This window comes from Orcinus orca, chromosome 13, assembly GCF_937001465.1.
Source record: "Orcinus orca chromosome 13, mOrcOrc1.1, whole genome shotgun sequence".
In the NCBI taxonomy this organism is placed as follows: Eukaryota; Metazoa; Chordata; class Mammalia; order Artiodactyla; family Delphinidae; genus Orcinus; species Orcinus orca.
Window position 1 is genome coordinate 8,521,041 of NC_064571.1, and position 20,359 is coordinate 8,541,399.

Genomic DNA, 20,359 nt, shown 5'->3' on the forward strand with positions numbered 1-20,359 from the left:
TGTGAAGGCATGTGTGCTTACACCTGAAGACGTCAGGAGCTCTTATTAGGGCGGGCAGTCCAGGCAGAGAAATAGCAGGTGCAAAAGCACAGAGGCAGAAATACCTAGGCTTGTTTAGGAATTGATGAGGGGATGTGTCATGTCACCTATGTTCCTCTCTTTATTGAGGGGCATTAGCTCCTGATACTAACGGAGGGCTACACTGCTTACATTTTCTCTTTCGTTCCCAGGGCTAAAATGAGTTGGCATAGCTCTGATGGGCTAGGAGTGCAATGGAAAAACACCAAGAGTATCCTGGCACTGGTTACACAATCCTCTTAGGCCAGCATTGTCCAGTAGAACTTTCGGTGATGATGGAAATGTTCTAGAGCTGTGCTGTCCCAGGTTAGTCATAGGTGGCCCATGAAACACTTGAAATGTGGCTAATGGAATGGAAGAACTGAATTTTTAATTTCAGTTAATTTAGATTCAATTTTAATTTTAGATTGAAATAGGTACACCTGGTGACCTGTGATGGCAGCTCCGGAGGCAGGCCATTGGAGATCATAACTGCTGTGGTCTTCCAGCTATGGCTATGGTGACTGCCTGAAGGCAAGATTCTGAATTCGATGCTGGTGGAAATAAATGATGAAGGAGATATGGTCCCTGTCCTTGAGAGAGACAGAACTAAACATGCGACCGGAAAGTCAAGAGGTGAGTGCAGCAAGACAGGGAGCCCAGGATTCTCTGAGAACACATGGAGAGCCTCGTGGTCCTGTCTATTGCTCAGAGATGGCATCTCAGAAGGGCAGCGGCTGGGCTGAGGGTGAGGACGAGCTGGAGTTAGTATGAGAGGCTGGGGAAGGGCCAAGGGGAAGCGGTGGTGCCCTGGGGTTGTCATGGCGACACTGAGGCCCTGGAAATCACAGCGTGCCCTTGGGCTGCTATTTAATTAAGCCACCAAACCATGGCAGGGAATTGCCATTTATTTATTTTTATACTTTATTTCATCCCCAAAAGAGTTAAGGAGGATTGTAAGAACAGACATAGAGCACAACAGGATAAAAATAGAAAGCCCTTAGAGTGAAGGGAAAGTAAGGGCAACTAGTAAGATGAACCCAGAGGGCTTCTGGGTTGTCTCCATCCTTGATGAGCTGTCAGCTGCTTTACTCACATGGAGGAGTCCCTGCCTGCGCTGACATCTGGGATCTAAGGCACTTGATATCACAGTAGCTGGGTCCTGGGCAGGCTTCCCCAGGAAGCGCCTGACGAAACAACTGTCCGAAGATGGAGGTGAATTTGAAGAAGGCAGCGCCACGGAGCCCCCCCGTTCCGTAAGTGCTAGAAGCAAGAACATGTAGCTCAGATCCGTGGCCTGACACCCTGCTATGGGCTGGGCTGTGTCCCCCCAAAACATAATTCGAGTCCTAACCCCCAGCAGCTCAGAAAGTGACCTTCCTGGAAAATAGGGTCTTCGCAGATGTAATCAAGCTAAAATGAGATCATGAGGGTGGGCCCTATTCCAACATGACTGATGTCCTCAGGAAAAGGAGAAATTTGGACTCGGGGACAAACACACACAGAGGAAAGAGGGTCACGTGAAGACAGAGGATTGGAGTCATGCACTCGTAATTTTAATGAGTGCCAAAGATTGTCAGCAAACCACCAGAGCTGGCAAGAGGTTTAGGAAGGGTCCTTCCCCTACAGGTTACAGAGGGAGCATGGCCCTGCCAACACCTTGCTTTTGGACTTCTAGCCTCAAGAACTATGAGACAATACATTCCTGCTGTTCTGAGCCACCTGGTTCTGTGGTGCGCTGTTACGGCAGCCTTGAGAAACTAACACAGACCTTGACTCTGAACATGCTGCTTGAAAGGCAGTTAGAGTCAGAGCTAGCTTGGGAATGTGTGAGGTTCCGGGTAGGGTTCTCAGGGGGACTGTGTATGGGAGAGGCCCTGGGTGAGAGGTGAGTGCTTCAGCAACAAGGAACTCCAGAAACGCTCACCATTCATTTACTTATTACTGCACCACATGGCACAGGCGCAGACCACGCGCGTGTGCATGGGCCCGCGCACGCGCACGCACGCGCGCACACACACACACACACACACACACACACACTTCAGTCCATACTCAATCTTAGAAAGACTTCCCATTTCCTGATTAATGTGCTACTTATTTCTGTTTTGGGTTTTGTCTTGTTTTTTAGTTCCTAATGTCTTTGATTAACCACTTTTCTACATACTCTGTAGCATTTTATTTTAAAATACAAACAGCCAATTATAACTACTGTGCACCTTTCATTCCACGTCAGGATTACAGCATCACTTGTCACACCTGACAGAAAGTTTAGACGTGCCCTTAGGTGACTAAATTCACTGGAAATGATACAAATGAATAATAAAAAAATGTTTAAAGTGGAAGTAAGGCCAACTAGTCAGTTTGTCTTAGTGTATAACAAAGCTTCAACATTCATTGTGCAATTTTTTTATTTCTAAATTTGTTTTGATAACCGCATTCCAATGTAAGTTGGCTTTGATTTTTTTAATACTTTTCTGGGCCTTATTTTCCTTATCTGTAAAGTAGGGATGATAATAACGCTATCTCTGAGGTTGCTAAGGCGTCACAGTTAACTTGGAAACATGCCAGGCACATACCTAGTGCTCCAGGGTGTTAAGTCTGAAAGGTATTTCGGGCCCAGGTCCTGCCCTTAAGGAGTCTATAGTCAACTTTGGGATACCAGCAAGTGAGGCAACACTGGGTTTCTTCCTCTCCCCAGCCGCTCCCGTCAGCCCTTCCTTTACCTGGGAGAAAGTCTTTTCTAGAAGGTTAAAAAGACAGAGACTGTGATAGTAAAAGAGTGTTAAAGATAGATTAGCATCTTTCAGGCTTCTCCTTAGCTCAATCTGACTACAGTTTCCTAAACTTTACTGGAGCTCTTTGTTTCTTCAAGTGGATCCAAGTAACTGTTTAGTGTCCTTTATTTCTGTCTGAAGGACTTTCTGTAGGCAGGTTTGCTAGTGATGAATTTTCTCAGTTTTTGCTTATCTAGTTATGTCTTAATTTCACCTTCTTTTTTCAAAACTATCTTTAGAAAGACAGTTTGCTGGACACAGAATTCTTGGTCAACAGTCTTTTTCTTTCAGAACCTTTGACTATTTCATCCCTTCTGGCCCTGTGGTTTCTGATGAGAAATCAATTGAGCTTACTGAGGATTTCATGTTTATGATGAATTGCTTCTTTCTTCCTGTTTTCAAGGTTCACTTTTTGTCTTTAGCTGTCAATAGTTTGGTTTGGTATTTCTAGTTTGATATTTCGAGGTGTGGATCTTTTTAAGTTTATCCTGCTTGAAGTGCATTGAGTTTCTTGGATGTGTAGATTATTTTTCATCAGATTTGGAAAGTTTTGAGCCATGGTTTCTTAATATATTATTTCTGCCCCTTTCTCTTTCTCCTCTTCTTCTGGGACTCCAGAAGATTCGGGGAGTCTCTGTTCATTTTTGTTCACTCTTTTTTCTTTTTATCCTTCAGAATAGATCATTTAATTTGGCCCATTTTCAAGTTCACTGATTCTTCCTTCTGCCTGTTCAGATTTGTTGAGCCCTTCTAGTGAATTTTCATTTCAATTACTACACATTTCTATATTTTTTCATAATTTCTATCTATTAATATTTTGTATTTGGTGAGACATCATTGTCATACTTTCCTTTAGTTCTTTAACAGGTTTCCTTTAGTTCTATGAACATATTTAAAATAGCTAAGTTAAAACCACTGTCACCATGATTCTGGGCACTTGGTTTTCAAGGCTGCCACAGAGCTGGGTGGGGAGGAGGGGAAATGGAAATAGGGCAAGTTAAAATGCCAGAAAAACCATTGTTCTTACTCTAATTCAGCCTTTAAAAGAATAAATAAATAAACACTACTTCTGGATTGCTAAAAGTCTTTGGTTAATTTCCACAGTTCTGAAAAACATTGATTCTGAAAAGTTTGCCATTTTTTGCTTTTATGGAGTTTTGCCTATCCTTACATTGCCATATTTGCTGACATTACTTAATTTCATTGATTTCTGGTCTTTTATTATTTTTTTCTCAGCACTGCTTTAGATGCATCCTGCAAATATCGATAAGTTGTATTTTATTTTCATTTAGTTACATGGAACTTTTTCCATTGAGACTTCCTCTTTAACCCATGGATAATTTAGAATTCTGTTGTTTTATATCCAAGTGCTTATAGATTTTCCTATTGACTTTCTGTTATTGATTCCTACCTTGGTTCCATTATCTTCAAAGAACTTACTTTGTATGATTTAAAATCTTTTAAGTGTGTTGAGGTTTGGGGATGGAAAAAGATATTCCATGTAAATGGAAATCAAAAGAAAGCTGGAGTAGCAATACACCTATCAGATACAATAGACTTTAAAATAAAGACTTTTACAAGAGACAAGGAAGGATACTACATAATGATCAAGGGATCAATCCAAGAAGGATATATAACAGTTACAAATATATATGCATCCAACATAGGAGCACCTCAATACATAACGCTAATGCTAACAGCCATAAAAGAGGAAATCGACAGTAACACAATAATAGTGGGGGACTTTAACACCTCACTTACACCAATGGACAGATCATCCAGACAGAAAATTAATAAGGAAACACAAGCTTTAAATGACACAATACACCAGATTTAACTGATATTTATAGGACATTCCACCTGAAAAGAGCAGATTATACTTTCTTCTCAAGTGCACATGGAACATTCTCCAGGATAGATCACATCTTGGGTCACAAATCAAGCCTTGGAAAATTTAAGAAAACTGAAAACATATCAAGCATCTTTTGCAGCCACAACACTATGAGATTAGAAATCAATTACGGGGATAAACATAAAAAACACAAACACATGGAGGCTAAACAATATGTTACTAAATAATCAGGAGATCACTGAAGAAATCAAAGGGGAAATCAAAAAATACCTAGAGACAAATGACAATGAAAACACAGTGATCCAAAACCTATGGGATGCAGCAAAAACAGTTCTAAGTGGGACGTTTATAGCAATACAATCCTACCTCAAGAGACAAGAAAAATCTCAAATAAACAATCTAAGCTTACACCTAAAGAAACTAGAGAAAGAAGAACAAACGAAACCCAAAATTAGTAGAAGGAAAGAAATCATAAAGATCAGAGCAGAAATAAATGAAATAGAAACAAAGAAAACAATAGCAAAGATCAGTAAAACTAAATGCTGCTTCTTTGAGAAGATAAACAAAATTGATAGACCTTTGCCCAGACTCATCAAGAAAAAGAGGGAGAAGACTCAAATCAACAAAATTAGAAATGAAAAACGAGAAGTTACAATGGACACCGCAGAAATACAAAGCATCATAAAAGACTACTACAAGCAACTCTATGCCAATAAAATGGACAACCTGCAAGAAATGGACAAATTCTTAGAAAGGTATAACCTTCCAAGACTGAACCAGGAAGAAATAGAAAATATGAACAGACTAATCACAAGCACTGAGATTGAAACTGTGATTAAAAATCTTCCAACAAACAAAAGTCCAGGACCAGATGGCTTCACAGGTGAATTCTATCAAACATTTAGAGAAGAGCTAACACACATCCTTCTCAAACTCCTCCAAAAAATTGCAGAGGAAGGAACACTCCCAAACTCATTCTGTGAGGTCACCATCACCCTGATACCAAAACCAAACAAAGATACACCAAAAAAAAAGAAAATTACAGACCAATATCATTGATGAATATAGATGCAAAAATCCTCAACAAAATACTAGCAAACAGAATCCAACAACACATTAAAAGGATTGTACGCCATGGTCAAGTGGGATTTATCCCAGGGATGCAAGGATTCTTCAGTATACGCAAATCAATCAATGTGATACACCATATTAACAAACTGCATAATAAAAACCATATGATCATCTCAATAGATGCAGAAAAAGCTTTTGACAAAATTCAACACCATCTGTGATAAAAACTTTCCAGAAAGTGGGCAGAGAGGTTACCTACCTCAACATAATAAAGACAATATATGACAAACCCACAGCAAACATCATTCTCAATGGTGAAAAACTGAAAGCATTTCCTCTAAGATCAGGAACAAGACAAGGATGTCCACTATCACCACTCTTATTCAACATAGTTTTGGAATCCTAGCCATGGCAACCAGAGAAGAAGAAGAAATAAAAGGAATACAAATTGGAAAAGAAGAAGTAAAACTGTCACTGTTTGCAGATTTCATGATACTATACATAGATAATCCTAAAGATGCCAACAGAAAACTACTAGAGCTAATCAATGAATTTGGTGGAGTTGCAGGATACAAAATTAATGCACAGAAATCTTTTGCATTCCTAAAGACAAAAAACGAAAGATCAGAAAGAGAAATTAAGGAAACACTCCCATGCACCATTGCAACAAAATGAATAAAATACCTAGGAATAAACCTACTTAAGGAGGTAAAAGACCTGTACTCAGAAAACTATAAGACACTGATGAAAGAAATCAAACATGACACAAACAGATGGAGAGATATACCATGATCTTGGATTGGAAGAATCAATATCATGAAAATGACTATACTACCCAAAGCAATCTACAGATTCAATGCAATTCCTATCAAATTACCAGTGGCATTTTCTACAGAACTAGAACAAAAAATCTTAAAATTTTTATGGAGATGCAAAAGACCCCGAATAGCCAAAACAGCCTTTAGGGGAAAAAATGGAGCTGGAAGAATCAGACTCCCTGACTTCCGACTATACTACAAAGCTACAGTAATCAAGACAATATGGTACTGTCACAAAAACAGAAATATAGATCAATGGAACAGGATAGAAAGCCCAGAGATAAACCCATGCACCTATGGTCACCTTATCTTTGATAAAGGAGGCAAGGATACACAATGGAGAAAAGACAGTGTCTTCAATAAGTGGTGCTGGGAAAACTGGACAGCTACATGGAAAAGAATGAAATCAGAACACTCCCTGACACCATACACAACAATAAACTCAAAATGTATTAAAGACCTAAATGTAAGACCAGACACTATAAAACTCTTAGAGGAAAATATAGGAAGAACACTCTTTGACATAAATCACAGCAAGATCTTTTTTGATCCACCTCCTAGAGTAATGGAAATAAAAACAAAAATAAACAAATGGGACCTAATGAAACTTAAAAGCTTTTTCACAGCAAACAAAACTATAAACAAGAAAAAAAACAACCCTCAGAATGGGAGAAAATATTTGCAAACAAACCAACGGACAAAAGATTAATCTCCAAAATATATAAACAACTCATGCAACTCAATATTAAAAAAACAAATAACCCAATCAAAAACTAGGCAGAAGACCTGAATAGACATTTCTCCAAAGAAGACATACAGATGGCCAAGAAGCACATGAAAAGCTGCTCAACATCACTAATTATTAGAGAAATGCAAATCAAAACTACAGTGAGGTATCACCTCACACCAGTTAGAATGGGCATCATCAGAAAATCTACAAACAACAAATGATAGAGAGGGTCTGGAGAAAAGGGAACCCTCTTGCACTGCTGGAAATGTAAACTGATACAGCCACTATGGAGGACAGGATGGAGGTTCCTTAAAAAACTAAAATTAGAATTACCATGTGACCGAGCAATCCCACTACTGGGCATATACCCAGAGAAAACCGTAATTCAAAAAGACACATGCACTCCAATGTTCACTGCAGTACTATTTACAATAGCCAGGTCATGGAAGCAACCTAAATGCCCATCAACAGACAAATGGATAAAGATGTGGTACACATATACAATGGAATAATACTCAGCCATAGAAAGGAACGAAACTGGGTCATTTGTAGAGACGTGGCTGGACCTAGAGACTGTGATGCAGAGTGAAGTAAGACAGAAAGAGAAAAACAAATATCGTATATTAACGCATTTATGTGGAATCTAGAAAAAATGGTACAGATTAACCGGTTTGCAAGGCAGAAATAGAGACACAGATGTAGAGAACAAACATATGGACACCAAGGGGGGAAAACGGCGGGCGTGGTGATGGGATGAATTGGGAGATTGGGATTGACATGTATACACTAGTATGTATAAAATAGATAACTAATAAGAACCTGCTGTATAAAAAAATAAAATAAAATTCAAATATAAAAGAAAAATATGTTGAGGTTTGTTTTATGGCCCTGGATATGTATGGTCTATCTTTCTCTGTGAATGTTTCATGGGCACTTAAAAAAGAATGCATATTTTGCTGTTGTTGGGTAGAGTGTTCCATAAATGTTAATTAGATCTTGTTGGTGGGTGGTGGTGTTCAGATCTTCTATATCTTTGCTGATTTTCTGTCTAGTATCTCTATCAATTGCTTAGAGTGGAGTGTTGATATCCCAAGTATATTCGTGAATTTGTTTTTAATATTTGTCTACTATATATATACATAACTTATCACAGTCTATTGTTAAAGATGTTTAATTGCTTTTTTTTGTTTGTTTTTTTTTGTTTTTGCGGTAGGCGGGCCTCTCACTGCTGTGGCCTTTCCCGTTGCGGAGCACAGGCTCCGGATGCGCAGGCTCAGCGGCCATGGCTCACGGGCCCAGCCGCTCCGTGGCATGTGGGATCCTCCCGGACCGGGGCACGAACCTGTGTCCCCTGCATCGGTAGGCAGACTCTCAACCACTGCACCACCAGGGAAGCCCAGCATTGTTTTATTTTTAATTAACTTTTTAGTTATAGTAAGAATACTTAACATGAGAACTATCCTCTTAATAGATTTTTAATGTACAATACTATATTGTTATCTATACGTATGTTGTATAGCAGACCTTTAGAACTGTTACCCATTGATTAGCAACTCCCCACCTCCCTTTCCCCCAGTCCCTGGAAACTACTATTCTATTTTTGGCCTCTGTGAGTTAGACTATTTTAGATACCTCGTATAAGTGGAATCATGCAGTATTTGTCCATCTGTGACTGGCTCATTTCACTTATCATAAAGTCCTCAAGGTTCATTCATGCTGTCATATGTTGCAAGATTTCCTTTTGTATGGTCAGGCTATTCAAGATGACTGTTCTCTGAAATTTTGCCTTTTGCAACAACATGGAATGACTTGGAGGGCATTATGCTAAGGGAAATAAGTCAGAGAGAGAAAGACAAATACTGTATGATATCATTTATATGTTTTATAGGTACAAAAACTAGTGAATATAACAAAAAAGAAGCAAACTCACAGATATATAGAACACACTAGTGGTTTCCAGTGGTCGGGGGGCTGGGGGAATATAGGGGTGAGGAAGTGGGAGAAACAAACTATTGAGCGTAAGATAGGTTCAGGGATATATTGTACAGCATGGGGAATATAGCCAGTATTTTGTAATAACTGTAAATGGAAAGTAACCTTTAAAAATTGTGTGGAAAATTTTTTTTAAAAAGTTGTTCTCCTACTCTCTGTGCATCACCTGCTCAACCAGTCCCTGCTTCACTCACATGACTATCCAGTTCTCTTAATTATAGGGCTTAATCAGCAACTGCCTATGTACTTGCCCACTGCCCCAGCTGCTGGTTTCCCTGGTAACTGATGAGCCAACCTGATATCAATTCCCCCATAAATGGTAGCTTTCTTCTTCGCTCCCCATCCCCCCCCCCCATCAGTAGTGAAGATTGCTGCCATGTCCTAGCTGCCAACTGCTGTACTTGGTGGAGTATCGCCTCAGGACACTTTGCTTCAGACTGGTAAGCTTCCCTATCCAATAAACCATTGATGTCTTTGTCACTATAACGGGGCTCTTTCTTAGGTCTCAGACTGGGCAACTGCAAGGCTCACAGGCTTGCAGGGTGTAACCCAACACCTTCTTTTTAAAGCTGAATAATATTCCTGTGTGTGTATATACCACATTTTCTTTTGCCATTCAACATCAGTGAAAACTTAGGTTGTTTTCCTATCTTGACTCTTGTAAATAGTGCTGCAATAAACATGAGGGTGCTAATATCTCTTCATGATCTTGATTTCAATTTTATGAAAAAATAAATTCCTAGAAATGGAATTTCTGTATCATATGGTAGTTCTATTTTTAATTTTTTTAGGAACCTTCGTACTGTTTTCTATAGCAGCTGCATCATTTTACATTCCTACCAACAGTATACCAGGGTTCCAATTTCTCCACATTCTCATCAGCACTTTCTTTTAATAGTGAAAACACTATTTTTTTTTTATAATAGTCATCCTGACAGGTATGAGGTGACTCTCATTGTGGTTTTGATTTCCATTTCCCTAATGATTAGTCATGTTGGTCATCTTTTCATATACCTGTGGGCCATTGGTCTGTCTTCTTTGTTTTTCCACTTTAAGAGAAGTATAGAAAACTTTCTTCTATCTATCCACTTAAAAATATAATTTTTTGCTATTTCCTCTATATACATGGAGCACTGCATCAGATAATGTTACAATTTTTGCTTCAACCACTGAATATTATTTTAAAAACTCATGAGAAATAAAATAGTCTATATTTATTCCCCTCCCCACTTTGTGTGTTTATGGGTTTTTTTTGTTTGTTTTTCGTTTGGGTTTTTTTTTTTCATTGTTATTTCCTTTCTACAGTTCCACGCCTTCTTCTGTTACGTTTTCCTTGAAAAACTTCTTTTGGCCTTTCTTTAAGGCTAGATCTGCTAACAAAAAGTTCTCTTCATTACTCTTTGCCTGAGAATGTCTTTATTTCCACTTCAATCTTGAAGGATAGTCTTGCCAGATGTAGAATTCATGATTGACAGGTTTTTTTCTTAGCACTTAAAAAACATTGTGCCACTTCCTTCTGGCCTTCTTGGTTCCTCAGAAGAAATCTGCTGTCGTTCAAATTGTTTTTCTTATGTAGGTAAAGTGTTTCTTTCTGGATGCTTCAGATTTTTTATTTGTTCTTAGGTTTGACTATGATGTGTCTTGGTGTGAATTTCTTTGGGTTTATTCTGTTTGGGGCTCACTCAGATTTTGGAATGTGTTGTTTTATGTTCTTTGCCTAAACTGGGAAATTTTCAGTCATTATAGCTTCAACTATTTTTTCATCTCCACTTTCTTTCTCTTCTCCTTCTAGGACTCCAATAATATGAATATTAGATTTTTTTCATTATAGTCCCACAGGTGCCTGAGACTCTGTTCTTTTTCTTTTCAGTGTATTTTCTCTGTGCCGTTCAGATTGAGTAATTTCTATTGTTATATCCTCAATCTCATTGATTTATTTCTCTGAAATATTTTTTTCTGGCATTGAGTCCATTCAGTGAAGCTTTTTTTTTTTTTAATTGGGTTATTGTATCTTTAGTTCTATCATTTAATTTCCCTTTGGTTCTTTTTTCAAACCTCTACTCCTTTTCTGAGATTTTCTATTTTTTCCTGTGTTTCAAACATGTGTGTAATTGCTTGTTGAAGCATTTTTAAAATAATGGCTGCCTTAAAGTTCTTGTCAGAGAATTCCAACACGTGAGTCATCTCAGTGTTGACATCTGTTGATGGTCTCTCTAACTCAAAATTGTGATTTTCTTGGTTGTTGGTATGATGAGTAATTTTCAGTTGTATTCTGGACATTTTGATTATTATATTGTGAGACACTGAATCCTATGTAACTTTTGTGGCAGACAGTCACTCGTTTTAGCATACAGGTATAGCATACAGGTCAAGGTGTGGGTGGGTTTTCAGCTCCCTGCTGGACCCTGTTGACAGCATCCTGACACAGGCTGAGCGGTGACTCATACCTCCTGTGAGTACAAAGGAGTGGGGTGGAAGTTCAACAACTCTGTTAGCACTGACTCACACTACCTCATTGTCTCCAAGTGGGGTGTAGCTCAGCTCCCTGCTGAGCTGACACCAGGGTGGGGGATGCGATGGACCGTCTAGTCCCCCCACAAACTGCCTCCTTCCATTTCACTGAGGCCAGGTGGAAGGAGATGTGCAGCTCCCCACTGAGCCCCACTGAAAGCTCCAAAGCAGGAATATCAGGGCACTGCCTGCTTCTGCTGGGCGCAGACAGAAGGTTAGCTCCCTGTTTGGCCCCGCTGACACCACCAGCTGGATAAATCAGTAATGCACTCCTGTTTCCTTGAGGCTGTCAGGGGAACGGAAGACTAGCTCCCTTTTGGGCCTGGCTGAAAACTTGGGTGGGGATACTTATCCACTGTTGTTTGGCTGGAGTAGGGGAGGTGTCACCAAAAAGGTTTTCTGCTCTCTTATGCATCTCTTTTCTTGGTCCTTTGTTCGGGAGGAATAGGCTTTCCTTGGAGCCTTTGTTTTCCTTTCATTGTTCTTGTTGGTGCTTGCATTTTGCAGGCTTCACCAATGCTCCATTCAGAATATACGGGAGGCAGGAAAAAAAAATCTATTGTTTTCTCAATTCCTGTTGTTCTTAGGAAGTCTGCCTTCTGCCTTTCAGAGTCTTTTTATGCTTGTTTGTTGTGTTGTGTGCAGGGATTCTTTAGTCATAAGAGGGAAATCCTGGGAGGAATGTAACTATTCCATCCTGGGTGGAACCAGAGCTCTGAAATTACTTTTTGTGAAGATCTGTAATGATGTGGAAAATGTTTCCTGTTAAGTAAAAAAGAAAGATATAATTTATATCTATTACATAACCTTGACCATGAGTGGATGAATGGAATTAACATTTGTTGGGCAGATGGATGAATTAATTCATTAATATCCTCAGTCAATGCTGTCCCACCTGATCCCCCAAATTTGATCACTTTCTTACTCCAAGCCTTAACATTTTCTACAAGCCTCTGTATGTACACAGCTATGGTCTCACTGAAGTTTACCTTACAAGTCCTGAACACCCTTGGAAATGTTATATTTGTGAGTCCTGATTTTAACCTTTTGTCCACTTTTATAATATATATAGTAGGTAGTGAAATTTTAGGAATAGATTTTTAAAGAAATTGGTTGGTCATTTTCCTGAGACTGACTAATTTGGTCAAATAATTTTTCCTGGCTAGGAAAAAAGGCAATCCTCATTACAATAAGACATTTATTTATCCATCGAGTAGATATGAAGTGAATGAGAATTAAAGAGACAACTTTTATTTCTTTTCCTTTTCTTTTTTTTTACAGTAGTTCCTTATTGGTTACGTATTTTAAATATAGCAGTGTGCACATATCAATCCCAAACTCCCAGTCTATCCCTCCCCCCCACCCTTTCCACTGGTAACCATAAGTTCATTCTCTAAGTCTGTGAGTGTTTTTGTTTTGTAAGTAACTTCATTTGTATCATTTTTTATATTCCGCATATAAGCAATATCATATGATATTTGTCTTTCTCTGTCTGACTTACTTCACTTAGTATGATAATCTCCAGGTCCATCTGTGTTGCTGCAAATGGCATTAGTTCATTCTTTTTAATGACTGAATAATATTCCATTGTATATATGTACCACATCTTCTTTAACCATTCGACAGTCGATGGACATTTAGGTTGCTTCCATGTCTTGGCTATTGTAAACAGCACTGCAATGCATGTATCATTTTGAACTATGTTTTTCTCTGGATATATGCCCAGGCGTGGGATTGCTGGATCATATGGTAGCTCTATTTTTAGTTTCTTAAGGAACCTCCATACTGTTCTCCCTAGTGGCTGTACCAATTTACATTCCCACCAATAGTGTAAGAGAGTTACCCTTTCCAGCATTTATTGTTTGTAGACTTTTTGATGATGGTCATTTTGACTGGTGTGAGGTGATATCTCATTGTAGTTTTCTGTTCTTTTTTTTTTTTTTTTGCGGCACACGGGCCTCTCACTGTCATGGCCTCTCCCATTGCAGAGCACAGTCTCCGGATGCGCAGGCTCAGCGGCCATGGCTCACGGGCACAGCCGCTCCGCAGCATGTGGAATCCTCCTGGACTGGGGCACGAACCCGCGTCCCCTGCATCGGCAGGCGGACTCTCAACCACTGCACCACCAGGGAAGCCCGATAGGCAACTGTTTTAAGGCAGTGAACAACAGGCAGCACAAGACTGTAATCCCTTAGAAAAAAGGAAACTTACGAAATGAGCTTCTTGATTGCCCAAACCTCTGCCTTGAGAACGTTTTCCAACAACTAGCAAAGAACTGGAACTTAAGTCGAACACTGTGGTCTATCCTAGCTGAGGACGTAGAAATAGTGTTCTGGGGCAGCTGAGGCAGGCAGAATCTGTGGGGCGGGATACAGCAAAGGAAGGACCTAAGAAAAGAGGGCACCTTAGAAGTCCATATGGAGAGCCCCCATGAATCCGTTGCTGAGGGGTGGGCAGTCCATGTGCAGAGAAACACTTCTTGAGACTTACAAGACAGTAACTGCTATGATTTTGAGAGCAGAACAGGGAGTAGAGACTGAAGAGCACTTGAGGACATCGGAGTCCAGCCCTGCCGGAATGAAGAGATAGTGTTTACACCTCATTAGCATCCCTGGCATCCAGCTGAGACACTGGAAAGCCTGTACCTTAGGAGTAAGGACCAAGCCCTAGAGTAACGTCTGCTCTAAATTCACCCTAACAGAGTCTAAAGCCAAGTCCCAACAAAGTTCACATGGGATAAAGAGAGTTTGGAGGCTGAGTCCTGCCATATATACAGTGGAATATTACTCAGCCATAAAAAGAAACGAAATTGAGTTATTTGTAGTGAGGTAGATGGACCTAGAGTCTGTCATACAGAGTGAAGTAAGTCCAAAAGAGAAAAACAAATACCATATGCTAACACATATATATGGAATCTAAAAAAAAAAAAAAAAATGTTCTGAAGAACCTAGGGGCAGGACAGGAATAAAGATGCAGATGTAGAGAATGGACTTGAAGACACAGGTGGGGGGAAGGGTAAGCTGGGACGAAGTGAGAGAGTGGCATGGACTTATGCACACTGCCAAGTTAAAGTGGCTTGGGAGAAATCTCGAACTTTCCACATAACAGCACTAACCAAATATAAATGTAAGCCTGTATAAGTTCACAGTGATTGTTCATTAATTAATGAGCCTGCTGAAACAAGAATCAACACTCTTCAGAGAAAGAAAACAAAAACTAGAGTCTCTAAAATGTACTATCACAATGGCTGAGAATCAAAACTTGTTAGACATACAAACAAACAGGATAATAATCCGTAGTAATTTTCTTTTAAAGAAGGCAGTTAATTTAAACCAACTCTAAGATGGGCCTCGATTTTAGAATTCACAAAAAAGACTTTAAAGTAGCTGTTAAACTTCTCTTAAAGGATTAGAGGAAAATATGATCTTGGAGAGTGAACAGATAAGGAATCTCAACAATGAAAATAAGATTTGAAAACTATGAAAAATGGAAATCCTTATTTAAAAATTTTATTTTATTAAAGTACAGTTGATTTCCAGTGTTGTGTTAATTTCCGCTGTACAGCAAAGTGATTCAGTTACACATATATGTACATTCTTTTTTCATATTCTTTTCCATTATGGTTTAATCACAGGATACTGAGTCTAGTTCCCTGTGCTCTACAGTAGGGCCTTGTTGTTTATCCATTCTATATATAAAAGTTTGCATCTGCTAATCCCAAACTCCCAATCCATCCTTCCCCCACCCCTCCTCTCCCTTGACAACCACAAGTCTGTTCTCTATGTCTGTGAGTCTGTTTCTGTTTTGTAGATAAGTTCATTTGCGTCATATTTTAAATTCCACATATAAGCGATATCATATGGTATTTGTCTTTTTCTTTCTGACTTACTTCACTTAGTATGATAATCTCTAGGACCATCCATATTGCTGCAAATGGCATTATTTCATTCTTTTTTATGGCTGAGTAGTATTCCAAAAACTGGAAATTATTGAAGTAAAAAGTAAAAATGTTATTTTGCAGTTTAAACAAAAAGGGATTCTGTGGACAGTTAAAAATGGGAAACTTGTTTCAAAAGAGTGTAACAGGTTGGCTTCCTGCAGTACTTCTTAAAGTCTTTAATATGCTTACATGCATTATGAGTATGCAAAAGAGATTCTAGGGTACAATGGTTTCCACACATCATTGACTTCAGAACTCACATCACCCAGGAACAGTGGTCTGCAGAACATATTTAAAGATTATCTCTTCTACCTGTGCTCATTTCCTGCCCTGCCATGCACTCTCAGACCTTCATGCCCTTGAACAATATTTCCTCTGCTTCAAAACTTTTCATACACCCACATTCATCTGATTAACTATTCACCCTTTAAAACTTATTTTAAGATTCTCCTTTTTTTTTTTTTTTGGCCATGCTGCACGGCTTGTGGGATATTAGTCCTCCAACCAGGGATCAAACCCGTGCCCTCTGCCTTGGAAGCGTGGATTCTTAACCACTGGACCGCCAGGGAAGTGCCTTTAAAACTTATTTTAAATATCCCCTTCTTTCTGAAGCCTTCCCAAACTCCCTCTCATAGAATTAGCCACTCCATCTTCTGAGATTCTCTAGCATTCTGTACAAACATCTGCTGAATCATCAATTGTCATATTGCATTATAATTGTGTTTGCACGACTCTCTTTCTTGTGACCTCCTTATGGGAACTGTCACCTCCTTGAGGCCAGCGATCAGTCTGACTCATCTTGATGTCCTCAGCATACAATATAAGGCTGCCAAGGGGTTGGCAGCATCCTGAGTATTTGTTGAATGAGCAATGTCTTGCTTCAGAAGGTGACAACCAATGGAAAGCAATGATCAAGATGATACGTGCTCCAATTTTTAGTAGCAAGTCACTAGAATCAGGCAAGTCACCAGAATCCTCTGAAGCACAGTATTTCCTGGTGATGAGGACCACAGACTCTGGGGCCAGATGGCCAGGGCTTTAATCTACACTCTATCACTTGCTACCTGTGTAACCTAGGGCAACTTAATTACGTCCTGTAGCCTGAGAGTCCTCATCTGAAAAGCGGGGGTACTAGCACACTCTACCTCACAGGATATGTGAGGATTAAATGAGAAATTCATGTAACATAGCTAGCACAAAGCCCTACACATAGGAAGGATTCAGTGAGCCGTGGCTATTTGTATTGTTGGCTTTTCCTGCTTGTCACCTGCCTGCCACAACCTCCCCTCTAAGCATCAGTCTATTATCAGTATTCTCCCCTCCAGCTTCTGTACCTACCCACGCCCCTGCCTGTTCCTACGGCCCCTTACCAAAGCCTATCTTCCCACTTATACCAAAAGTGTAGCATGAGTTGTCAGCACGTTCCAGCATGCGTTTATCACTACATTCACCTAGAATGCTTTATGCATAGGCCCCACTTACCCCTCAAGGCCAGATTAGATCTGAGTCTGCCCATGAAGCTTTACCAACTCTTAATTTTTCCCTTCCCTTCTGCAGCATTTGTCTGGTCCATATGATTTGACACTTGACTGCGTACTTCCATTATTTCATATATGCAAGTGCTCTTACCTCAAGAAAGAGTATGGTCCTTCTGAGCAGGCACCTCATCTCATTCGATTTCCTTCTGTAATGACCTCCTAGACGCAAGACCCAGGAAACGGCCATTGCAGGATACTTGAAGTGCAGTAGGGCATCAGACCATCTCTGTAGATGCCTTTTGGGGTCTCAATGATTGTACAGCAGAGGTTACACCCTCTCAGCTGCCTACAGAGTCCAGGCAGCAGGTTTGTGTGTGAGACTCTCAAGGTTTAGATAACTAAACATTATAAGTCAGTAGGGTCATGTGTTATCTAAAAAGGTTTGATGGTGTTAGACTACGTGAGTAGAGGATAGGGGTCTAGGACAAGGGCAAGAATTTTGTGTCCTCTCAGCTGGTGTGACATATTGTGTTTTATCCTTATACACTGATAGATTCTAGTGGCATTTCCAAGTGTATGCAAAGGAGGGAAGGAAGGGTGTTTAGTAATCTATAAATGGCATCAGAGGATGAACAGCTGGAAGAGTTGAAGATATTCAGTTAAGAAAACATACAGCTTAATGTGGTGTCCTTTGATAAAGATTGTTAGAGTTTTTTCCAGCCCTTGAAATCTAGCCTTGGTAGTGACATGGCTATAACAGCTTAGCAAGAGGCTCTTTATCAAATTACCTTTATCAAATCACTGTTAACTGAGTGATTTAGAAAGGTTCTTTTGCCTCTGTTCCCCCATTCCAACCTTAATTATAGAAAAAACAGCCCACGGTATTCTCCCCAAATCAGAGCTTTAAAACAACATGAACTATCTCATACAAAATGAAGTTCTAGACATCAGTAAAACAATACTCTCACTGAGTGTAGGAAATGTAGTGAATGTTAAGTGTAGGAAGACAGTGAATATTATCCCGCAATACTGGCATTACGTTATTGCAGACTTGTTAGGTTACCACACACGTCTACTTGAGATCGTAAGGAAGCGACTCAGCAAACAGTCCAACAACTAATGATCATGAAACAGTCTGAGAGATTTTAAATGTTCTAAAGGAACAAATGGAACCCACAAGGCAGGAAGAGAACATTAGGGAAAATAAGGATGCAAATAGAAATTTTAGACATGAAATATATAGTCAGAAAACTTAAGAACTCAGTAGACAAGTTAACCAGTCTGGACGACTAGAGAGAGAACTAGTGGTTTGGAAGATGAATCTGAGGAAGTTACACTGAAGCACAGAGAGAAGAACAGAGATTGTGAAAGTGAAATCAATTTAATGTGAAGAATAGAATGACGAAATCCAATATGAATCTAATAGGAGACCCAGAGGAGAGAACAGAGAGAATGAAGGAGAGGCAACACATTGAAGAGGTAATGGCAGAGAATTTACCAGAATTGGAGGACAATGAATGCTCAGATTGAAAAGGCACACTGGGACTTCCCTGGTGGCACAGTGGTTAAGAATCTGCCTGCCAATGCAGGGGACACGGGTTTGAGCCCTGGTCCGGGAAGATCCCACGTGGGGATGTACTTTGTATTGCAGGATGTTTAGCAGCATCTGTGGCCTCTACCTAACAGATGCCAGTGGGAACCCCACCCACAGTTGTAACAATGAAAACGGTCTCCAAATCAACCTCCCATTGTTTCTCAGATTCCTTTGACTACGATCCACAGCTGGACATTCTCACATACCTGAAACAAGTTTCAGAAAACATTTCTTATGCTTAATCGTCTGGTCTTTTCCATCCTTTTCTATTTCTTTTCTTTCTTGAATGCTCATGGTGACTTACCTGTCACTTCAGTTTGACTTCTGCCTCAGAACTTCATCAAGACTGTTCTAGGTGAAGACCAGCAATGACCTCCTCGTCCAGCAGACCCTTTGCAGTCCTCAGCTTACCTGTGCCCTCAGTGGCACTACACAGCGTGGCCCACACGCTCCTCCTGAAGTTGTCTCTTTCGTTAGCTACCATGACATCACGGCCCCTCATTTTCCTCTGCCTCCTCTGCTCTATTTGTCTTCATTTCTGGATCCTCCTTCTTTGTCTGATCTCTATATTGTGAAGGCTCTTAGAGGTCTGTCTTGTCATTTTGTCTCTTGCGCTAGATGATCTTCCACATTCTATGGCTTTCAATACCAACCATATGCCAAAGACTGCCAAATTTATGTTCAGCCCAGACCTCTCTTCTGAGCTTGACACCCACAGATCCAACTTCCTTCTTGACATCTGCCCTGTTGATGTTTCACAGACATCTAAAACAAAAACTCTTGCCTTTTCTCCAAATCTTTTATTCTTCCAACTTTTAAAATCTCAGTAAATGGTACCACCAATCCACACAATTGCATAAGCCAGAAACCTAGATGTCATACTTGACATCTCCCAGGTGTCCAATGGATCAGGGTCTGTCAACCTGCAAAATACATCCTGAGTCTTTCTACTTCCCTCCATCCCCAAGGCCTTCATCTTACTCCAAGTCTCCATTATCTTTCACCGAGAGCACTGCAATGGACTTCTAACGGTCTTCCTGTTTCATTCTAATCCAGTCTCCGGCCAAGAGAAAGCAATACTCTTAAAATATAAATTTGATCATATCTCTTCTCTGCTTAAACTCCTTCAATGACTTCCCTTTGAATTTGGAATCAAGATCAAAGATCTCAGCCTGGTCTATGAAGGTCTCCGTGACGCCACCCCTGCCTGTCTCCCTAGACCCACTGGGCACTGCTTACTTATGTACTACCCACTGCTTAGTAGCTCATCAGCTCTAGCCACGCCGGCCCACCTTCTTTTCCTTCTATGAACTGCTGCCAATGCTCTTTCCCGCCTTGGGTCCTTGACTCTTCTTCCTCTGCCTGGAACACCTTTTCCTCACTCTTTGCAAGCCACTTCCTACTACTGCTTGAGGTGTCAGATTAACTTCCACTTGCTTAAAGAGGCCTTCCTTGCTCATCACCTCCCACTCCAATCTCAATTAGGTCCCTATTATGCTCTCTCCTGATGCTCTCTACTTTTCCCTGATTGCACCGAGT

The 20,359-nt window shown here is 40.1% G+C and overlaps 1 long non-coding RNA gene across 1 annotated transcript in view; it reads left to right on the forward strand.

Moving 5' to 3' along the window:
* Positions 1 to 258: 258 nt before the first annotated feature.
* LOC125960934 (uncharacterized) overlaps positions 259 to 20,359 on the forward strand; it is a 33,122-nt gene continuing 13,021 nt past the window's right edge. Inside the window, exons 1-2 of the long non-coding RNA XR_007471128.1 lie at positions 259 to 384; positions 485 to 693. This is a non-coding gene — a long non-coding RNA (uncharacterized LOC125960934). The remainder of the gene's footprint in view (positions 385 to 484; positions 694 to 20,359) is intronic.